This window comes from Dromiciops gliroides, chromosome 1 (genome assembly GCF_019393635.1).
Source record: "Dromiciops gliroides isolate mDroGli1 chromosome 1, mDroGli1.pri, whole genome shotgun sequence".
NCBI lineage: Eukaryota > Metazoa > Chordata > Mammalia > Microbiotheria > Microbiotheriidae > Dromiciops > Dromiciops gliroides.
The window spans coordinates 682,979,815-683,003,247 of NC_057861.1; positions in this window are offsets into that span (position 1 = coordinate 682,979,815).

A 23,433-nucleotide genomic window follows, 5' to 3' on the forward strand; every position below is an offset into this window, starting at 1 on the left:
CAGTACCATTCACTGATAACTTTTCTATGCCTTATCATAATTTTTACTTTCTTAACTATATTTACTTCTAATCTCTGTACTCTTCTGGCTTTTTCCAACTCGACTTCAGTAGGGATTTTTTTTTGGGGGGTAGTGTCCTCTATAGAGTAATTTATCATCTCTGTGCCTCAATTTCTTTATTTCTAAAATGAAGACAGTAACAAATGCCCTGTTGATTTAACATAGTCATTATGAAGATCAAATAAGAAACTCTATGTCAAAGTCCTCCAAAAACTAGAAAGTACTAAGGAAATATAAAATATTTTTAAATATTTCATTCTGTTTCTTGACCTTTGTATGCCCTGGCACAGATTTTTCTCATGTCTGTTGAATTATTTATTTAAAAGGCATCTCAGACATTCTTACCATCAAATGTTTCCTATTACTGTCCTAAACTTTTTGGAATCTGCCTTCTTGGATTTGTCTCCTGTCCTAAATGGTCAATTTGAATAAACGTTTCCTGCTTTAATTCCTCAGTGTTTATTAGCACCAAAAAAATAAAATCTGTGCTGGGGTGCTGCCTCCATCATCTGGATGGCATGGCACATTGTTCCCGTCACACTAGGAAAAATGTACTGGAAAATCTTTGCTTGTTCATTTCCACCATTAAAACAAGTCCTCATATTTGAAGAATCTCTTTGTCATCCTGCATATTTGAACAAAAAGTATCTATACAAGTCCTATTTGATAGAATATATGATACAGATATAATTGGGGTGATCAGGAGAACCTCTGATAAATTTGATTGATTTCCAATAAAACTCAATGATTTTTACAGGGTATGGACTTTTGTAAAAAAGAGGCAACTCCTATGGTGGTTAGACAAGTTTTCTAGCCATTTGCTGATAAAATAGAGAGTAATTCTGCAATTGGTTTCCAGTGACTGGGGCTTCCTTCAAGATGATTGGAGATGGAGAGGTCAGGAGGAGTGGGCTTTTGTTAGAAGAACCTCAAGTTCCAGGGTGCATATAAGAAGTTTTCAACTGGCAACTCCTTTTATCCCCTTTACTCTTTATCTTTTTTTTTTGGTCTTTTTTGCAGGGCAATGAGGGTTAAGTGACTTGCTCAGGGTCCACAGCTAGTAAGTGTCAAGTGTCTGAGGCTGGATTGAACTCAGGTCTTCTGAATCTAGGGCCAGTGCTTTTTCCACTGTACCACCCAGCTGCCCCACTCTTTATCTTTTGAGTGTTATACATCCCTTAAATGTTAGGTAATTTATCAAAACAATCTTTTCTCCCCTTTGTGTTAAAGAGGGAGAAAGATTTGTTATTGGCTCCTTATTGCAAATAATGCTAATAATGCTAGTTGTTTTTCCTCAAATCAGTCTAACATAACAGTAATCAAGTGATTTTTATGAAACATGCTTTGGTACTCCATTCCCTCTCAAAAAATTCCATGGCTGCAGAATAAAATCCAAACATTTTAGTCTGTAATTTGTTGTGTACACAGTCATTTACATGTTGTTTCTCCCATTAGATTGTGAATTCCTACAAGAGCAAGGGTTTTCTTGGCACTTAATTGCTGTTTCTTAACTCATTTACTGACTGTAGCATGAAGAATAATTAATGGGAATCAGAACTTCTGATATAAAGTCCTAACTTATGATTTCCTAGGTGTTTGACCTCACACTACTTCAACACCTCTGAATCTCACTTCCATCTATAACATTTAGAAAGTAATAGTCTACTTGTCCTCACAGGATTGTGGTGAAAAAACAAAGGAGATAATGTGCAGAAAGCACGTGAATTGTAAATGACCAATGTACATTCTATAGATATAAGTGATGTTTACAGCACAATATAATGGATTGTGCTCACATAGAAGTCAAGGAAAACTTGGTTCAAATCTTACTCCTGACCTGTACTGGTTATATGAACTTGGGAAAATCCCTTATTATTTCAGTGCTCTAGACAATTTAAAACCTATAAATCACTCATCAGATGACAATGTGTATTGGCCAAAGATGTTTCCTCATCTTCTACATGTATATACATGCATATATATGGTAAATATAACATATTAGAGTTTAAGTCTTTAAAGGCAGACACATAACAAGTGCTTAATTAATGATTATTGATTTGACTTGACATAAACCCTGGACATGTTAGTGTAACTTGGGCTGGTCCATTTGATTAATGGAGAACACCTTTGAGGGGCCTTTGGAGTATCTGCAGCATTTCTCTTCATTGAACTGTGCATTGCCAGGCCAGACCAGCTATTAAATAATCCTAGTGTAATCTCTTAGGTGTATGTATGTATATATGTATCCATGTATGTATGCATGTATATATGTATGCCTATTTTAAATGATAGCTTGGTAACTTTAGTAGATATTTGCCCAGAAAATGGGATTACTCCTAATATCACTAAAGTTTTTGATATATCATATTGGTCCAATTATACTATAATAGTCCTGCTCTGATATTTAATCATGATGTAGTGTTGAACCGGATATCCTGAAGGTAATGCCAGATGAATACAACTCTTGATGGTCTTATGAAGGAGGAATAGTTGTTATCGACAAGTCTAGAGATGAGTCACATGATACTAGAATCAGCCTACATATGCATATATGTGTGTACATGTATCTGTGGACAGTATGCAATCGAAATATAAACAGATGCAGATATATACTCTATATAATCTATAGCATATACTATAGACATATATAAATAAAATATTACATATATATATAATATATATATATATATATATGAGTATCTACACATAGTACATATATATGTAGTATGGAGTTTTACTTCAACTATATAAAAAAATTCATTCCAAATGTTTCTCCCTCCCTCACACCTCCTCCCCTATATGAGAAAATAACAAATACAATACCCATTTATTTGAAGCTACACAAAATATGTTTCTACATTTGTTATGGAAGAAGGAGGAGGAGGAGGAGAGGGGGAGGGAAAAATTGCAGCTATAACAATTTTGGCATAGAAGGTTGAGAGTGGTACACATGATAATCATAAATATAGTGTTTAAATTTCACCTGAATTCTACATTGGTTATGCTATCACCAGCTGTTGCCTTTGAAATGGTTGAGGAGAGGAAGGCTAATTAACTCACTTATAAAATGAGCCAAACACCATCACCAGCTGTCCTTTGCTGCATGCCAATGAATTGTTGGGGGGCAGGAAAAGAATAACTGTATGATACATTGCTCTTGTGAACAAATGATGTTTAAATACTGCTATTTTTTTTTTTTTTAGTGAGGCAATTGCGGTTAAGTGACTTGCCCAGGGTCACACAGCTAGTAAGTGTTAAGTGGAGCCAGATTGGAACTCAGTACTCCTGACTCCAGGGCTGGTGCTCTATCCACTGCGCCACCTAGCTGCCCCTTACTGCTACCTTAAAGTTATACTTTCCCTGACAATTTTTTTTTTTTACCTTGCCTAAACATTTCCTATCTGGAAATTTTAAAAAACAAACACCTTTCTTCCTTTGTTCTTTGTAATCAGCATCATCATCAATATTCATTTTTGTGTTCATCAAACAATCTTGTCTTAATACAAGTTCATTTACATTTCATTTTTTCAAATTTTATTGACTAAGAAGACGACCTCTGAACAGGAGAAATATTGCCCATTCATGGCAAATCCATGAACACTGAGGGTCTGCAAGAGACTCCTCACATATTCATTTATTTAAAATATTGTAGAAGAAAAGTATTATTAGAAGTTTAATCTGGGATGTTGGGTTCCCTGCTCTGGTATTGCATGCTATCTCTCTTTCTTTCTCTCTCTATCTCACATTGTCTCTGTTTCTCTTTTCTCTTTCCCTCTTTTCCTGTTCCTTTCTCTTTCTCCCAGTCTTCTTTCTAGTCCTTCCTTTCTATGGCCCCTCTCCTTTCCAGTTTCTCTTCCTATCTCATTTTTCTTCTCTGTCCCTCTCTCTTTTTTTCCAAGACCTGAATGTATCTATGACCATATATTCTTTCCTCCAAGCTCCTCCTCCTTTCCTCATCCTAGCGTCAAGGTGACCCTAGGGCTCTCAAATGCCATGCCAGCAGAACACAATAGACGACAGGTCTTAACAAGCTAGCAAGGTTTTGGGTATGGGCTGGTGACAGACTATGTCTGTCATCTCAGCCTAGCTCAGCTAGCTCAGCTAAGTTAAGAGGCTCATCACCAGAGGTAGGCCCCCAGGTAATGATTTTGTTCACCACAGCAACTCACAAAAACCTGTCCTAGGAAAGCTTAGAGGAGTTGTGATCTGTGTAGTTAGAGGGAGTAGCCTCGCTGATGACATATGCCTCTTTTGAAGCACTGTAATATAATATCCCTTGCCTTCCATAATGCTTACTCCTCAGGCATTCAAAGTGCTTATGCGTTTATCATATTTTCCTTCATTATCTGCCTATGAAGTCCATATGGGAAGGTACTAAGATTTTCATTTTATACCCTGAGAATTCCTCATGTCTAGATCGGTTTGTGTGATTTGCCAAGGTCACTTTATCAGGCACGGATATGCAAGATTCAGAATACAAAACCAGTTCCAGACTGTCCTGAAAATATGCAACTGTAAACTCCATTATTCAGAGCCAGAAAATCTAATGTTCCAATACATATTCTTAGAACCATTATAAAAAAATTTGTAATGCCTCTTCCCTTAATACCAGTGTGACCTTGGTCTAGGCCTTTACTCTTTTGGGGCCTTTAGTCACACTCATCTGTAAAGTGAAATGGCTGTAATAGATGACCTCCCATGTATACTCCAGTTTTCAATTCTATTGCTTTCTACAAAAGCAAAGTAGCAAAGTAGATAGAGTAGATGATAGAATGCTGGACTTGGGGTTCAAGAAACTTGGATTTGAATCCTGCTGCTCCTACTTAGCTTTGTGATCCTGCCTAAGCCATTTAAATGATATTTACATCAAGAACCTTCTAGAATTTACCTACTGCTATCACTGGGTTGAAATCTGTATCTTTGGAGGGAGTTCCCCACAACTGACATTTTAAGACTCTTTGCATATTAATGATTGATCCTACTCAGGGTAAGTCCTACTTACCTTGAAAGGAGTCATGTAATCTAGATTCAGAAGACATGAATTCAAGACCTACCTCAGTGTAGTAAAGTGATTCTAAAGTCACACAATCTGGGTTCAAATCTTGCTTTTTGAGCACACTACCTATGTGGGAACTTATTACATTGGGTAGGCAACTTAATATCCCTGTTCCTAAATGTCTTCTACTGTAAAATGCATAATTTAACCTAGACTGTCTCTAAGGACCCTTCTCAAGTGAGGACTATGATCCTATTATCTATAACTTTCAACATGACCTGTATACACACACACACACACACACACACCACACACACAACATTATATTACATTGGAAATTGGAGTATCAGATTCACCATGTTAAAATGGAAATCATAATACGTGCACTATTTAACTTTCAGGGTGTGAAAAAAGTACTTGTAAACTGGACATCACTATATGAGTAGGAACTTTCAGCTTTTTATCATCTTCTTCATCACCCCCTTAGAGTCTTAGTCTGTATTCTTGTCCTGCTCAGGTAGAAAGAGCATTAGAAGGAATAAAAAGATCTGGTTCTAGTTGCAGATTTGCTACTCAGTATATGACCTCAGGTAAGTCATTTCAATCATAGGATCAATTGACTAGCATTTATTGAGGAGGCATTATGGGGCTGGCATTGAGATACAAAGACAAAGTGAAAATATAGTTACCTGCCCTCAAGAAGCTTACTAGAGAAAGGGAAACTAATTCAGAGGTCTTTACATCTCTGTCCTTCAGTTTCCTTACCTATAAACATTGGTTGTTGCTCTTGTCAAATTGCTTCCGTCTTGTCCATTCTTTGAGACTCCATTTGGGGTTTTCTTGGCAAGAGACTGCAGTGGTTTGGCATTTTCTTCTCCAGCTTACTTTACAGATGAAGAAATGTGGTTAAACAGGTTTAAGTGACTTACCCAGGGTCACACAGTTAGTAAGTGTCTGAGACCAGATTTGAATTAGGAGAGATGAGTCTTCCTGATTCCTAGCCCAGTACTCTATCCATTGAGCCACCTAGCTGCCCCTATAAAAAAAGGAAGTTGGGTTATATTACTAAGTTCCTTTCCATCTCTTATATTCTTGTATTCAGTACATCAAAAGATCTGTGCTTCCATTGTTGTGAATACTTTATAGGTTTAGAGCTGGAAAGAACCTTAGAGAGAGTTTGGCTCAATATATCTACTTTACCCATAAAAACCCCAAAACTTAACTAAAGTGGTTAAGTGTCATGCCAATGGTCCCACAGGTAGCCAAGATTCAAAGCCAAGTCTTCTGACTCCAAATTCAATGCTCTTTCCAAATATCATGCTATATAATATTAATAACCCTTCCACATCTCAACAGATTGTCTTTGTGAGTTGGTGTGGCTCACATTTATTATTTAGTGGTTAGCTTTCTGATGATGAACCTTACCAGTTTAGGTAGGATGGTTTTCAGATGATAAACATACAATTACTACTTCAGATATGAATTAAAAACTTTCCAATTTTCTCATCTCCACAAAATGCTATCTTTTTAGCAACAATTTTTCCCCTTCAGGGGATTCTATATGGCTTCAAATCATTCAGTATAATGAATACAAGAGAAGTAACATCACAAATAATCCACAGTTTTGTTTTAGTTTTGGGGTGGTTTTGTTTGTTTGTAGAACTAATAGGGACTCACTGAGTTTTATTGAGTAGGGGAATGGCATGATCAGACCTACACTTTAAGAAGAGTACTTTGATATCTGAATGGAGATACATAGTAGTGGGAAGAGACTTGTGGTAGAGAGACCACTAGCAGCCTATTTCAATAGTTAAAGAAGGCATGAGATGAGGAGGGCCTGCACCAGGGTGGCAGCAAAAAAACGAAGGCGCACATACAAGGTGAAAAGGATTTAAGTTGGCAATAGATTGGATGGTATGTGAGAGTAGGAGTTGAGGACATGACATAGCTTATGAGTGGGGACAGTGAAGGTGTTGGTACCCTCTATAGTATTAGAGAAGTTAGAAAGAGGGGACAGTTTATTAGGAAAGATGAGTACAGTTTTGTCTATGTGTCTGCTGGAATAGCTAGAAGTGGGATTCATAAGAGTTCATTGTTAAATTTGCAGTGTGATAATTACACCTTGGAAATAGACTAACACTACAAATCAAGACTTGATTTATTGCTTTGTTGGTCTTCAAGACTAAGAACTGAGGATACAATTTTAATAATGAAGATTAAACTTTTACAGTGGTCATATGATTTTTTTAAAGCTTGCCAGTTGTAAAATATTTGCCAGCACACAACTCATTTAATATACCTATAAACATCCAGTTTGAGATGGTAGAGATGCAAGAGGGAGCCCAAGGTGAGAAATTATTGTGATGGATTATTGCCTTGATGTATATAGTCTATAAGGTTTTTAACATCGCCATATGTGTCCTGATGGTATCCCTTCCCAATGTCCTACAATTTTCACTCCCAGAGTGCAGCAGCCCCCTTTTTAACCTTTGCCATATTTTTAACCTTTGTCTCTTCCTAGCTCCACTCTGATTCATGCCATTCTCCCTTTTATCTGATCTAGACCCAGGAAAGCACTTAGTTGAGATATTGTGATTTTTCAGTAAAAATGCCCTACAATTGGCAGAAAGATCTCTTCAGTTATGACCTTTGGGTATGTAGCACCATGGTCTGCCCATCTCTCAGTAAGAGGCAGCCTTGGAAAGCTAGTACCTTTCCCTAGGACACTTATTCTAATAGAGCACTCTGTCCCATCATTGAGAAAACTAATCCTAAATTCTGATGATTATCAAGTACTTTTTTTCCAAATATTCTCTCTCCCGTTGGTCTGCAAATGAAAGTGGGGAGGAAAAGATTAAAAAAATATATTAACCTATTCCTAGCATCAAATTCATTATTTCTCTTGCTCTGTGCCTCAAAGCCTCTCCAGTTTTTAAAGATGAAAATGGCATTAACTTATTCAATGGGTCACATCCTTTACAAGTTTTCTAAATGATCCACTTATAATTTGAGTCTTCACTTTCACAAGATGCCAGTGTAGTCAGAATGGTACCCACCCTTTCTTGCTGTATGTGTTTCTTTTATACTGACACATTGTTTAGTTTTACTGCATGAAAATAAACATAGCCTCACGGGATTTAAATTTTAAATTGAAAATAGCTTTAAATTCAAAATAGTTCAGCAATGTAATCACAGCAGATACTATGCCCTGTGAGAATTGGAATGTGTTGCCATTTTATTTGAAATGGCAGGCTGACCTTGCAGTACAACTTAAAGTATATCTTGTTGTCCTTTCATAGTGTGCCCAATGTCATCAGGATCAGTCACCATCTCTAAAATCTTATCATGGAACAAACAAGCAAGGAGACTTGACTGGACTGATTCTTGGAATTTGTTTGGCTGAGGCATTTTTGTGAGTAAGAGTAATTTGCTATAAAGAACTGTTGCACCCATATGGATCAATCTGTGCCTTCCTAAGTTAAGTGTTTTTCTTCCCCAAATTTGATAATGAAGATAGAAAAGTCACCATGCCTTAAAAATTCCAAATTGTATTATGATAAAGGACTAATAATGACATTTGGAAGACTTCAACTGTATAAAGTCCTCTAAAGGTGTTTTTGAAAGAAACGTATATAATGATCAATAGAACTTTAAATTTTTCAACTCTCCTGAATTAAAGTTACTTTGATAATAAATAGAATTCCCTGATCTTAACCCTTTTACCACAGGTGATACTCTGTCTGACAATAAACTAGAAGGAACATTATTTTCACTGACCTTCACTGATCTTTAATCAACATCCACTTCTCTTGTTCTTCTGTTCTTTAATCTTATTCCCACAGCACACTTCCAAATGATAAAACTCTCATGATGGTAAATTCACTACTTGTTAAAACATTCCCTTTTATTCTGAATAACACTATTAGGGAATTAGCTGAGTTGAAATATGCTTCTCTGAAAATTCCTTCCAACATTTCTAGTTCTAGTCTTCTAGGGATAAATAGCAGAACTCTAATTCCTCACTATAGGTTATCTCATCACCTTTCATGGATTCAATCAATATCTCCATGCAGATAACTCCCAAATCTACATATCTTTGGCCTAGAGATTATAATAAACTTATAGTTGAATACCCCGCCTTTTCTTTCTTTTCTCTAATCCAATCCTGCACTTAACTAAGAAACTGATATGACTAAACATGTGTGAGAATGTCAGTACTTTGCTTCAGAAGTTTCAGTAGTTCCCTAATGTCCCTAAGGATCAAATGTAAATTCTTTTTCTTTTTTGACATTTTGACATTTAATGGTGATTTCGTTATTTTGTCCCCAGTCACTCTATCATCCAACCAATGCAAATTCTTTGCAATTACAGGGCTATTTCTTTTGTTTTGTTTTTTATATTTTTATAATAAACATTTTTATTTCTAGTTTTGAGTTCCAATTTTTATCCCTCCTTCCTTCCCTCCCTTCTTCCTCCCTGAGGTGGCAAGCAATTAGATATGGGTTATACTTGTGCGATTATATAAAACATTACCATTTTCATCATTTGTACAAGAAAACTTGAATAAAAAGAAACAAATGAAAGAAAGTGAAAATAGAGCATGCTTCAGTCTGTGTTCAATCAATATTTGTTCTTTCTTTGGAGGGGATAGTATTTTCATCAACAGTCCTTTGATATGGTTTTGGATCATGATATTTCATGAGAATAGTTAAGTCATTCACAATTCTTCAACCAACAATATTGCTGTCTGTTCTCTTTTGGTTCTGCTCATTTCACTATAGGTCAATTCATATTATTCCAGCCTTTCTGAAATCATTGCAGGGGCTATTTGAAGTGCTCTTCCTCTTCATCTAAACTTAATAGAATTCACCACATCATTTAAGGTATATATACACACATATCCATCATTTCTTTGTAATGGATAGCATCTTTCATCATATGTCTTCTGAATCATGAATGGTCATTGTAGCAATAATAATTCTTAAAGCTTTTAAGTTATCTCTGTGTGTATAAACACATTATACATATATTTAATGTATCTATATATGTGCACAGATATGTATATAAAATATGTGTGTATATGTATGTGTGTACACATACACACATATGTTTTTTATATAGCCATTAAGGACACTTGTTTTTCATGACTGATTATTTGTTTAAATAAATATTTCCTTTGAAAATATAACTTTTATCATTGCCTTTATCCTTTATTTTGATGAAAACATTGACCAGTACAAGTCACTGATTTCAGGAATGACTTCTAATGACTTCTACTAGAATCCTCCCTCTTATTGGACATTAATCATAGCCATTTGGGGAGGCTAATTCAGCTTAGGCCACATCTTTCCATTTGTCCAACAGTAAATCATGCTAGACTTGGTCAAATTATTTGTTTAATATACTATCCTATGTGCATAGCAATCTCTTGATTTAAGTCTTTTTGATTTGTTTTTGTTTTTGTTTTTGATAAAAGGAAAAGAAGCTAGCTTGTTTTTAGTCTGTTCTTGATTAATTCATGCTGTTTGTGCTAACACTCTTATTAATTGTTCTTTCCTTTTCTAAATGTTCCAAATTACTTAATAATGTGTTCCAAAACATTACCAGGAATAAAAGTCAAGGTCATAGGCTCACAATTTAAAATATACACCCATTTCCTTTCTTAATTAAAAATAAAATAAAACTAGAACACCGTTTTTTTCAATCCCATCAATCTTCTCTTAATTTCCATTCTCCTTTAAAAATCACTGACAATAGCTCAGTTATTATTCAAACTTACTCTTTGCGTACTTTAATATGTAGCATTTCTTTCTTTTTCTTTTTCTTTTTTTTTGGTGAGGCGATTGGGGTTAAGTGACTTGCCCAGGATCACACAGCTAGTAAGTGTTAAGTGTCTGGGGCCGGATTTGAACTCAAGTGCTCCTGACTCCAGGGCCAGTGCTCTATCCACTGCGCCACCTAGCTGCCCCAATATGTAGCCTTTCTAAAGCCTACTGATTTGTATTCATTGAGAACAGCTAAGTGCTTTCTTACCTACAAATTCTGGATTCATAAAGAGGCAATTAGGTGGTAGGTTCAGCAGTGGCTAGAGCACTGGACCTCAAATGCCTATTAGATGTGTAAACCTGGACAAGTCACTTAACCTCTGGGGATAATAATAGCATCTACCTTTTCAGGGTGGTTTTGAAGATCAAACAGGATAGGATTTGTAAAGTGCTTTATATAGTTCCTGGGGCATAACAGGTATTTAAAAAAAATGCTTATCTTCCCTCCCTGCCATTCTTCTCTCACAAAGCAAGTTCTATCAGTAGAGATTTGCAGGTCTGAGATGTGTTCTACACTTCTCAGGCTCCGAAAGAATGAATGACCAAAGGAGAAATTATCAGAGGGGAGCCAGGAACAGAATCTTCCATGGCACTAGGACTGATGTGCATCCTGATGCCATGAGATTTTCAGATGATGTGGGAAAGGAAGGTTGGCAGTAAGAAAGCCTGAGTTCATGAAGAGCCAAAGGCAAGGAGTTGGATCGTATGCTTAGAGGATGAGGTCAGTTACCATGTTGTCAAGCTCTGAGCTGAGGAGGGGTCAGAGGCAGCGAGGCATGTCAATATATCAGTTACATTCAGCAACAATGAGTCAGTGGAATCCAAGGGAGAGGGAGCAGGCAGAAACAACAAGCCAAGGCCATCATCTGGGTCAGCAAAGCTGAATAAAGGGCAGGTCAAATAAAGGGCCTGAGCTCATACAAAAAGTTCCCACAATTTGTCCCACACCTGTGGCTTTTTACATTGGGGTGGAGGGACTAGCTCCCCTCCCTGGCCCCTACCATCTTCCCCAATGAGTCACAGCTGTTTGCCACTTTCATTCACCTCCCAGGCCTGCTGAATGGAAGGCAGCTGTATCCCAGCAGTTGTGGATGTGATGAGATAAGGCAGTTGCTATGTTTGGGGTTTACTTCAGTTTCATATTTTCATTATTATTGTGGAGTTAAGCATAATTTTTTTCTTACCTACTCCAGCTCCTAAGGTGTAATTATAATAAATTATTTCAGAACTGTCTATGATTTTCTTCATTTTCAATTAAAATAATTATTATATGAAAACAGCTTGCATTGATGTATGACCTCAGAATTTTAAAATATTGCAAAATCCCCCCCCCCAAAATGTGTTTAGGAGAAAAATAATGTCACATATATGTATAATGTATCTATATTCGTTTGTGAAGAAATTGGTAAAATCCAAACTACATTTAGAAATTCATCTAAGAACATCCAGAAAAGCGATTTTCTATAAAGGGAACTTGCTCCCACATTGTTTTAAAGGCTTTAATCTATATCTTGAATTGAATGTGGGCTAAATACAGGAATTAAAACCTGCAGGGATCTGAAGGATACTCAGAAACCCACTACACTATAGCCTTTCGTCCAGCTTGGCCTGTAAATCACCCAGAGAGGATTGACTGGGTCTCCAGACAGTCTCCATGGTGACTGTGAGAGAGCCCCATCTTGATTCCAATAACAAAGAGCAAAGCTGTAGGGACAAAGATTCTCCTGGAGAGAAGACAGAGTTATTCTTCAGACTGTCTAGGTGAAATCTAAATGGTAGTTAGCCCTATTAACTAACAGAGACGCTTGGCTATTAGCTGAATGTGCTGAGTTTCAAAATCCTTTTAAAAGTCAGGAAAGAGGAGCCAGATGCTCAGGGAGTACAGGATTTTGCTGCTGGAAAAAGAGAACAAAAGTGGAAAACTCACTGATTGTTGGTCTTCAGCCTAATTAAGCAAATTCTGCTTTGCTTGCATCGCCAATAATAAATAACCTCACTTTTGTGAAGGACGGTCTTTTATAAGAAAAATAAATTTGGTGAACCTTATAATTAGTTTTAAAGAAATTCCAAAGCAAAAACCCACAATTTGTTTAAGGTTTCCAAATCCGATAAATAACAAACACCAGGTAAAAAGCTTTTGAAAGATGAGTCAGAATAGAACTGAGTGAAAGTGAACTGAGGTTGAGGTTTAAAAATATCTCTCAGATTTTTCCCCATAAAACAAATGAATAGCTTGATTTTTTTTCCTTGACTCAGCCCACTGATTGGATAGTTAAGAGTTGCACAAGAATTGCTATTATCTCTCAAAATAAGATGTTGACATTTTTTGATCACATGAAAGTCAAATTACTTCAGGTGAAAATTCATTGGCTGGAAAAAAATTGCAATCATGCTAAATAAGAGACTAGAATCTCATAGCCTTTGAACCAGAAATCCAGATTCTAAGCATATGCCTAAAGATCAAGGGCAGCAAAAAAATCCTCACATACCAAAATATTTATAGTAGAACTGTGTGAGTGCATGTGAGTGTGTTTGTGTGTGTGGCAACAGAGAACTAGAAACAATATTGGGGAATGGATAAAATGAGCTATAGTTGATGACAACAGCAAAGCAAATGAAGAATTCAAATATGTGTAGGAAGACCTATGTGAACTAACACAATTCAAAGCAAGAAGGACCATAAAAACACATTTTGTTGTGGAAGACAAAAACAATATATGCAATTACAATAATATAAAAATAAAGATAAAAATTATATTAAATGTTGAAAAATTTGAATGACTAAATTTAGCCCTGGAGAAAAGCTTAAAAAAATGTACTTTCCTTCCTTCATTGAAGATTGCTGAGAAATGGGGACTATGGATGTAGAAAAGTTACATATATACTCTGGGACATGGTTGAGGTGTTGATGATTTTTTTTTCTTTTTCAATTTCTGTTACCCTGAACAACAGAAGGTAGAGGGGTGTAGTGTATAACGAATATGTTCTACAAGTATAGGTAACAATAGATGTGAGAACATTTTTAAAGTAAAATGAACTTCAGTGGCATGCTGAGATTGAGTGGCTTCTAAGTGTAACAAATCATGAATGAAGAGTAAAGAGCACAGCATGTGTATTCCTACGTGTGTTTGTGCTTTTTGTTGTGAAGATTGATTATGAAAACGGAATTATTACAGAAGAAAACTGATCAAAGAATTGTATGTTAAACATAACTCAGCTTTATTCATGGCCTAGTCATAAGTTAGCTGGCATACTTATTCTCATATCCAGTCCAGTGCAAAGTAGGGCAAGCAAGCAAGCACACACACACACACACACACACACACAGATGAGTGTTCAGAATGAGGAATTTTTACTTCAGACTGTGTTTTCCTATAGATCAGGGATTCTTAACTATTGTTGGTTTCATAAACCTCTTTGACAGTTTGTTGATTCCTATGGATTATTCTCAGAAGAATCATTTTAAATTTATAAAATAAATACATAAAATTATAAGGGAAAAAAATAATCTTAGAATATGGTTATTAATTTAAAAAAACTTAAAGACCTCAGGTTAAGATTCTATTCTATAAAGGATATATTTATTATATCCATTGATAACATAATTGAGGCAGGTTCTACTAGGACATACCCTGCAAGAACTCTTTAAGTATAAAAAGTTTTATTCATTGGGAATGAATTGGGCCAGGATGCAGACTCTTGGATAGAATGGGTCAATGGGATCAAACACAAGTAGAAAGAAACAGGGGCCTCTGAACCATACATAAGGATCCTGGCAGGATACATGTTGACTTGTTTTTAAAATATAATGTTATTGGGGGCAGCTAGGTGGCACAGTGGATAAAGCACTGACTTTGGATTCAGGAGAACCTGAGTTCAAATCCAGCCTCAGACACTTAACACTTAACTAGCTGTGTGACCCTGGGCAAGTCACTTAACCCTCATTGCCCTGCCCCCCCCCAATTATAATGTTATCACCAGAAGTAGGTACTGTCCCTCTCTCATTCATTACCTAAAGGGGGTGATGTCCCCTACAGGCTATAGTTGATGGGGTATTTGGAGGACTTATGGATTAAAGCCATATTTGAATGCCTTCTGTGAAATTGTTGTTATTCAAAAAAAAATCTCTCTAACCAAAATAAATTCAAGGTAATGCATCCCTTATTGTATTTTTTTAAAAAAAATATTTCATAATTACATCTTTGGGTTGGGCAATGAGCATTAAGTGACCTGCCCAGGGTAACATAGATAGTATGTGTCAAATGTCTGAGGCTGGATTTGAACTCAGGTCCTCCTGAATCGAAGGCCCGTGCTTTATCCACTGCATCACCTAGCTGCTCCCTAATTACATTTTAATTTCCTAATCGAATTTTATCTGGTTTAGGCTACACTTGGGAATATTGCAGGCTACTGCCCATAGGTTATATGTTCGACACCTCTGGATTATTTTCTGGATGGTGTTATGCTTCAGGATAGGTAAAATTTGATTTTTGGTAGCATTCACATATTAGGAATTGTTAGGGGAGCAGCTAGGTGGTGCAGTGGATAGAGCACTGGCCCTGGATTCAGGAGGACCTGAGTTCAAATCTGGCCTCGGACACTTGATGCTTACTAGCTGTGTGACCGTGGGCAAGTCACTTAACCCCAATTGCCTCACTAAAAAAAAACAACCCCCCCCCAAAAAAAAAACCCCAAACAAAACAAAAAGCAAAACAAAAACAAAAAAGAATTGTTAGGAAATCCAGGAACCAGAGGAGAAGGGATGATAGAGCATATTTGGATGAATGCCAAAGGAGAGAAAAACTTAAGTGATTTTTGTCACTAGAGTATGCTATAAAATAGCTTGACTAAAAGAGGAAATATATTAGAAGTGTGAGGGGGGAAAGATAAGCTTGGCACAAAGTCAAAATACAATTGTGATGGAGGACATCAGTTATCCAGACATATGATGGAATTCTCTCTGCCCAAAGCAGAGGGCACTGCATTAGTTTGTGACAGGCTTTATTGATAATTTCAGACTTTGAACTAACAAGTGGAAATTCTATTCCGGATATGATTTTCCTTAACATGAAAGAACTGGTGGCTGCTGGATGAAAATGATGAAGAACCTAGGGAGGGGATAATTTATTATTCCATCTAGAGTTTATGGTAAAGGAGAGGAAATCAGATCATAATCTGACATATACCCCAAATTTGAAAAAAAGCAGATTTCAAAGAGTTGAGAGGAAGGAAAATTAGGTTTCTCTGGTCTAAAATGCTTCAGGGGCAACTGGCCCACAAAGGATGGGGGATACTCAAGAATTTTATTCTAAAGACATTAAGGAAAACAATTTCATTGAAGAATAAAAATAATTGATTTCCCCAAAGAAATTGTTATATAGTCAATTCAATGACCAATCTATATTTTTGAAAATAAATAGTTAGAAAGTGGAAGTAAGGCCAGATAGCAGAAGGTTACCGCAAAAGCATGCTAAGGTACTATATAATAAAAAGGGGAGAAATATACAATGAAGATAAAATACTTAAAATGAACTGAGGCTGATAGGGGAAACCAAAGAAAAAGTGTTGTTCTTAGCTTCTCACCTCTCCCAACAATGATGGGGTAATGCGGTGGGGAATTTCAAATAGGATCAAGGAAGGTGTAAGAGCTTTGCTTGAAGTGAATGGGACTTTGATAATAACAGAGAAGTGGCCAGTCTAAACAATAAGTATTTTGTTTCTGTTTTCACTGCAAAAGAGAATGACCTAGTCAGCTACAGGGGGTGGAGCCAAGATGTCAGATTAGGGGCAGCACTCTTCCAACATTTCCCTCCAAACAACTTTAAAATTTTAAAATTTTAGATCAGCAGAACTAACAAGAGGTCAGGGTAAGACATTTCTCCAGCCTAAGACAACTTAGGAGATTGGCAAGAAAGGTCTGTAACACTGGGGTGGGGGCCAGTCCACAGCATAGCATGACAATACCAGTGGGGGACCTTGGAGGCAGCCAAAATAGCTATGTCAATAGCAGACTAAAGTGTTCTCAGCCCAGAGACAGTAAGGGGGTTGGAAAACGGTAAGAATGAGAATACAATGGATCTTTGCTGGCACTGGTTGTAGCTGGCACCGATTGGCAACTCTATGGCCTGTAAGCAATTCTGACTCATAGTTCCAGGGTGGAGAGGAGCAATTGTGGTAGGTAATAATGAATGAGGAGTCCTGGTCTTACTTCCAAAGCAGAGAAGAGTACTAGTATTTGTGGCTACAGGAGAGAAAGGTTGTAGGTCACAGTTCCAGGGCCATGAACAGTACAATTGCTTGTGGCTATAGGGGAGCAGGAGCCCTTCATGGGTGAGGACCAAAGTACAGACCAAGAGAGTAGTTACCACATCTCTCCCCAGATCGCATCACCTTGGAAGCACTGAAAATGTATAGATACCCCCAGAACTGCTCTGAAAATAGCAGCATCAAAATGCCTGAAGCTTAGGACAGTACCTCCTCATTTCCAAGTGAGCAGAGCCCAACTGTTTATATAAAGTTCAAATGCAATTAACAAAGTGGAAAATGAGCAAACAACAACAAAAAGAACTTGACCATAAAAAAAAACCAAAATCAAAAACAAAAAACCTACTATGGTGGTAGGGAAGACAAAGATACAAACTCATAAGAAAACAGTGTGAAAATACTCATAAGCAAAATCTCAAAGAAAATGCTAATTGGATCCAAGCTCACAAGAATTTCTGGAATAATTAAAGAGGTAAGAATGGTAGGGGAAACATGGCAAGCATAAACAAAACACATGTTGAAAACTATCTTTACATGCAACTGGAAAAAAATTAAAATACTTTTAAGATTGGAAAAAAGGGAATTAACAGGTTGGTAAAACAGGCACAAAAATACTGAAGAAAAATAACACCTTTAAATATAGAATTAGCCAATGGTAAAAGGGGCACAAAAATTTACTGAACAAAAGAACTCCTTAAAAAGTAGAGTTGGCCAAATTGAAAAACAGATACAAAAGCTCAGTAAAGAAAATAATTCCTTAAAAATTAGAATTGGCCATGTGGAAGCCAATGACTCCAGAAGACATCAAGAAAGACTTAAACAAAGTCAAAAGAATGAAAAAATAGAAGAAAAAGTTAAAAATGTCTCAGTGGGGAAACTATTGACCTGGAAAATTGATTAAAGAGAGATCATTTAAGAATTATTGGACTACCAGAAAGCCATGACCATAAAAAGAGCCTAGATGTCATATTTTATAAAAAAAAAATCAAGGAAAACTGCATCAATATCTTAGATCCATAGGGTAAAATAGAAATTGAAAAAATCCACCAACTTACTTCCCAAAAGAGATAACTAAATGAAATCTCCTAGGAATATTATAACCAAATTTCAGAGCTACCATGTCAAAGAGAAAATATTGCAAGCTGCCAGAAAGAAACAATTCAAATATCATGGAGCCACAGTCAGGATTACACAAGATTTAGCACTTTCCCCATTAGAGGATCTGAAAGGTTAGGGTATGATATTTTGGAAGACAAAGTAGTTATAACCAAGAATAACCCACCCAACAAAATTGAGTATAATATTTCAGGAGGGAAAATAGACATTTAATGACATAGAGGAATTTCAAGCAATCCTGATAAAAAGACTAGAGCTGAATAGAAAATTATACATTCAAACAGAACACTCAAGAGAAGCATGAATAGGTAAACATGAAGAGAAAACACAAGAGACTCAGTAAAGGTAAACTGTTTACATTTCTATGTGGGAAGATGATACATGTAATTCCTTAGGGTGGTCCTGTTTCCTTGGTCATTAGCAATGATCTCCACTTTCCCATGTTGGAAGACTCCCACACAGGAGTAAGTGGTGTTGAGGTCAATGCCAAGCTTCTAGTCCCTTCAACATAGTTGCTGGGGAGTCAGGGATCATAGCTGACTGCTGGGGAGAAAGAAGGGCTGCTGCTTCACTGAGTAGTGATCATGTAATTCCTAAAAACTTTATCATTATTTGGGCAGTTAGAAGCACTCTGCACAGAGAGAAAGCATGGATGTAAGTGGATTATGTTGGGAGGATCTCAAAACAAAACAAAATAAAACAAGGGGTGGGAAAGAGTAATGTGCTAGGAGAAAGGGGGAAGGGAGAGGAGGAATGGGGAAGAAAGCATCACACATAAAAGAGGCTTGAAAGTAAGAGGTGGTTTTTTGTTTTGTTTTGTTTTCTTTTGTTTTTACAGTGGACAGCTTAAATGGGCTGTATGGTGGGCAATGCTTGAACTCACTTTCATCAGAACTGTTTCAATTGGGGAAGAATAAACATACACACACATGCTCACTCACTTGGGTATAGAACATAAATCTATCTTGCCCAACAGGGAAATAGAAAGGAAAAGGAGATAAGAGAAAAGGCTGGTGGTGGGGAGGAATGTGAATAAAAGGAAGGACAGATTAAGGGAGGCAGTTTGTCAGAAGTTAAATTGATTTTTTAACAGGGACATGGAAAAAAGTAAGAGAGAGAAGGATAAACAGAAGAAAATAGTATGGAGGAAAATAGTTATCATAACTGTGAATTTTAAATGGGATGAGCTCAACCATAAAATGGAAGTGGATAGAAAAACAAATTACAATCAGAATCCAACATTATATTCTTTACAAGTGACACAATTGAACAGAAAGACACACAGTTAAAAATAAGGGGCTGGAGCAGAATCTACTATGCTTCAGCTGAAGGAAAAAAAAAGCACAGGTAGCAATCATGATCTCAAACAAAGCAAAAGCAGTAGACCTGATCTAAAGAGATAATCAAGGAAACTACATTTTGATCAAAGGTACTATATATGATAGTGTTCTGATTCTAAATTTTTATAGCAAGTTTCTCTGATAAAGACCTTTATTGTAACTATATAGGGAATTGAGGCAATGTTTTAAAAATGAGAGCCATTTCCTAATTGATATATTGTCAAGGAATATAAACAGGAAGTTTTCAGAGAAAGCAAAGCTATCAATAGCCATATGAAAATGCTCTAAATCACATTGATTAGAGAAATGTACATTAAAAACAACTCTTAGGTACTACTTCATACCTGTCAGAAATGATAAATGCTAGAAGACATGAGGGGAAAATAGGCACAGTAATGAACTGTTAGTGGAATTGTGAACTGGTCCAGCCATTCTGGAAAAAAATCTGCAATTATGCCCAAAGGACTATAAAACTCCATGTACTCTTTGACCCAGCAATATCACTATTAGATCTGTATCCCAAAGATCAAAGAAAAATGAATAGAACCTATGTGTACAAAAATATAGCAACTCTTTTTGTATTGGTAAGAATTAATCACTGAAAAGATTCCCATGAATTGGGGAATGAATGAACCATTTTTAGCACATGATGGTGATGGAGTACTATTGTGCTATAAGAAATGAGATGGGGGATGGTTTCAAAAAAAACATGGGAAGTCCTATAAGAACTGATGCAAAGTGAGGTGAGCAGAATCAGAACACTATCATACAAAGTAACAACAACATTGAAATTATGACCAACTGTGAATTACTGAGCTATTATAATTCAATGATCCAAGACAATCCAAAGACTCATGATGAAAAATGCTATCCACCTCCAGAGAAAGTAACTCGTGACTCCAAGTGCAAATTGGAAGTATAGTTTTCTCACTTTCTTTATTTTTCTTGCTTTTTTATGATGGAAATATAGGTTACATGATTTCACATGTATAATTAATTGATACCATATTGCTTGCCTTTTCAGTTTGGTAGGGGAGTGGTAGTAGAGAGGGTAAGAATTTGGAACACACATTTAAAAAGAAATAATAGAAATAAATAAATAATAATTTTAAAAGATAGAGAATGATCTTTACCCTGGAATTGAAAGTATAAAAATGATAAGAAGGTAGTTGATATCCAAGATATTAAGAAGGCAGAATATTCATAGTTTCCCTTGATTCATTCAAGTCAACAGGCCCAGTTAAAATATAACCTAGGGTGTGGAAAGTACCAACATATGTGGTTACGGAGCCACTATCAGTGATGTTTTAATGATAATAGAAAGCAAGAGAGATACCACAAGATCAAAGAATGGCAAATGCTTTGATTTGAAAATAAAGGAAAGAGAGCAGAGTCTCTAAATTAATTCCTGAAAAAAATTCTAGAAAGTATTAGTATAGAGATAATTGCAGAATATCTACAAAGGAAAGTGGTGATACAAAGAGCCTTCATGGCTTAATTAAGAACAGTTCATGACAAGCTAGCTTCATTTCAATTTTTAAAAATAGGATCACCGAACTAGTAGATGAAGATAATGTGATTGATTTTATTTTTCCTTATTTTAGCAAGGCTTTTGCCAAGTATCTAATAAAATTTTTGTGAAGAAGATGGAGAAATATTTGTTAAATAATAATAGAGATAGATTTAGATCTGCTTGGATGGCTAGATTCAAACTGTTAACATGCACATACCAATGTAGCAAGAAGTCTTCGGTGAACTATACTAGGGATCTCTGCTTGACCCTGTGTTGTGCAACACTTTTTGTTTTGTTTTTATTAGTGACTTGAATAAAGGTATGTATTGTATGCTCATCAAATTTGCAGAAGACATAAAGCTGAAAGGGATCACTAGCATAGTATTTAACAGTTAGGATTAAAAGGCATCTTGGCAAGCTAGAACATGGATATGAATCTAACAATATAAAATTCAATGCAATTAAATGATATCAGCTTCAATGCAATGACATTAAATTCAGCCTTGCAGTTAGGTATAAAATAAAATTCATTTCTAGAAGATGGAAGGAAGCATTATTAGACAGTAGTTCTGAATATACAGCATACATAAATATAAACTAACATACACACACACACACACACACACACACACACAAACAGTTAAGTCTACAGTGCTAAGTGGTAGCCACAAAAAGTAAGGCAATCTTATTTTACATTAAAAGAGACATAGCTCCAGGTATTGGGAGGTGACAGTCCCATTGTACTCCACCCTCGTCAGACATTATTTAAGTATTGTTCAATTCTGGGCACCAAAACTTCAAAATGACATTGACAAATGGTTGAGTACCCAGAAAAAGGTAACCCAATATCCTCAAGAGCCTTAAGTCTATTACATATATGGATCAGTTGAATGAATTGGGAATGTTGAGCTCAGAGAAAGCATGACTCAGTGGTGAATACGATAGCTGCCTTCAAGTATTTAAAAGCTGTCATATGGAGAAGCGATTATACCTGTTCTGTTTGGCCCAGAGACAGAACTAGAAGCAATGGGTGTGATTCGCAAAGAGGCAGATTTAGGCTAGATGTCAGGAAAACCTTCCCGACAATTAGAGTTGTCTGAGAGGAGAATGGGGTTATCTTGAGAGGTGGTGGAATACTCTTCTTTAGAGGTCTTAAAGTAGAGGCTGAAGGTCACTTTTTAAATAGATGATAGTAGGGATTTATTGTGTTTGTATGGATGGAACTGAATAGCTCTTAACATCATCTCCAACTCATATTTGTGTCATTGATAATCTCAAATGGTCATGAAACTTTACACATTGGAATCACTTTTTTTTTTGATAGAATACATCCATCAAAATCTATGCCTGCTGTTGTGAAGCCAAAACATAATAAGCAAAGTAACCACATGAAAAATTACTGTGCCTGGTATGAAAGCCTGAATGCCTCACCAAGAAGTCACCCAAAGTTCTCTTCACACAGATCCTCTTCAGAAAAGCTTATCTAAGAAAGAGTATGTGAGGGTCAAAATAATTATGAGAGACACCAGTTTGGGGCAAGATTATTATCAATTTATAAATCTCGACTGGTAAGGGATTGACAAAGTGGCTCTGTAGCCTCTCATGGTCCAAAGAAGCCCTGTGGCTACATTTTCAGGTTTTATCCCTTTTTGATAAGAGGTAGATCATTAAACATCAATCAAATCTAATTGGTTAATGTAATTATGTAATTAAAGGTGGATTATCATCAGGTCAGAGGGACTGAGGTGTCCCCTAGATTCAGGAAAATATCTCTATATAAGGTAATCAATCCAGAAAATTTGGACCCCACCCAGACTGAGTCAGCATTCTTGCTCCTATCTGTGTGTGGTCTTGAGGCGGACAGAGAGTCTGACTGATAGCAATTAACAAAAAGGGGAATCTGAAGTTCCCATGTTGGTCATTAATAATTATTTTTTTCACAATTGGTTTTCATCAAGCTAAAATCCTACTTGAATAGCTTAAGGCCATTTTAGACTCTTGATCAGTTTGTCCTTGGACATCAATGGCCATTTATCAGATACTTATAAGTCTGATAACAGAATTAACGACTTCCCCAAAAGTAATTCTATACAGACTATGGAACTTCCCCTAGATTCTCTCCATCCCAGCAAATGCTCAGGTTCAACAAGTGGACCTTCAAGATGATGACTTGAAGGATAATGAGCATTTAGTTTTACTAAAGTAATTAGCTTTCAATAGTCCATGTTGTATCTTCCTAAAGGAGCCAAATACTCCATCAAGAAGTGTGCTATGTGTTGGAAAAGAAATACAGAAAATTGGTCCCTACAGTGTGAAGCA